This window comes from Cynoglossus semilaevis, chromosome 8, assembly GCF_000523025.1.
Source record: "Cynoglossus semilaevis isolate Cse_v1.0 chromosome 8, Cse_v1.0, whole genome shotgun sequence".
NCBI lineage: Eukaryota > Metazoa > Chordata > Actinopteri > Pleuronectiformes > Cynoglossidae > Cynoglossus > Cynoglossus semilaevis.
The window spans coordinates 26,051,732-26,053,069 of record NC_024314.1 but is presented as its reverse complement, the minus strand read 5'-3'; positions in this window follow the sequence as shown (position 1 = coordinate 26,053,069).

Genomic DNA, 1,338 nt, shown 5'->3' with positions numbered 1-1,338 from the left:
GCCCGCTGCTCGGGGATGCTAATGATTAATTGGTTATTTGCTTGGACGGGGTTTGATTGGCGTGTGTGAGGAGCGGAGCTGACGAGCTGCCAGAGCCGTCACACAGGGTTGGAGAGAGAGAGAGAGAGAGAGGGAGACAGACAGTGAGAGAGAAGTAAAGAGTGAGACAGATCAGAACTCATTAATGCCAGGCACACATCATACAACACACACACACACACACACATGTGCTAAAGCTGCGGCGCGGTGGTGTTGTCTGTGCGTGTGCATTTGCAGTCACAACAGTTCAAACCTGTATGTAAATACGCCTGTATTTATCAGTCTGCATGCATGACACACACACACACACACACACACACACAAAAACACACTTGCAGAATGACACGGTTGTGTCAATCATCTGTGTGCGCTGAAACACAGTCCATTTCTAAAATATATATTTGAATCATTAAACACACTCTAGCGCCCCCCGTTTTTGTACTCCGTGTTCAATACATTTGTTGTTGTTCCAAAATTCCAATATTATCACATATTCAGAAAGTGCAGCTCATTAGAACTCGTGTCAAACCAAAGCCATGCGGCCCAAATCTGGACCATCACCTCATTTTTTTGTGGAGTTTAACACTGACTTTTTATTTGTGTGTTTTTTTCTGTTTCAACTTCTTGTTGAGACAAACTGACACGTCTCCTTCTTTCCTCTGCCTTTGTCTGGAGACTGGAGAGTTTCTAATGGTTAAACTAGTAACGCAGTCATGCAAGAAAAGAAAAGAAAAAAACATGACTCAGCAAAACATTTAACACTCAAGTTTTTGCTTCTTTTTCCTTTTCTGGTGAAGTCAATGTGACCTCTCTGATTTTATTGTACTATTAAACCGTAGCCACTGCAGTAAAGAAACATTACAACAGGTCGGACGGCAATATTAAAACAGCACTTCTCACAGAGAAGAGGTTTCATGTTTGGTCCGTGTCATGACTGAAAGCCCGGCACAAAAACACTAACTGTTGCCGTTTAAAAAGTTATTCTTTTTCTTTTTTAACGTAAACTCTGCCTTTTCACCACAATGATAACTTTTTTGGAAAAAATCCTCTGACTGGAACCGAGAGTCAGGAGCAGGAAAAAGGACAAAAAGATGACGTTCACACAGCAGCGCTAATGGAGCGGAATTTTTTTTTTCAGTTATATATTTGCATCTTCTTCTACAGAAGTCGACCTGCTGTTTATATTTCCTTTCCTGTTCCAGTAATACACGTGGGTTTGGTCATGTTATGAATGTTGATTCATCTGGATTCATATATATATATATATATATATAAATATATATATATTTATATATATAT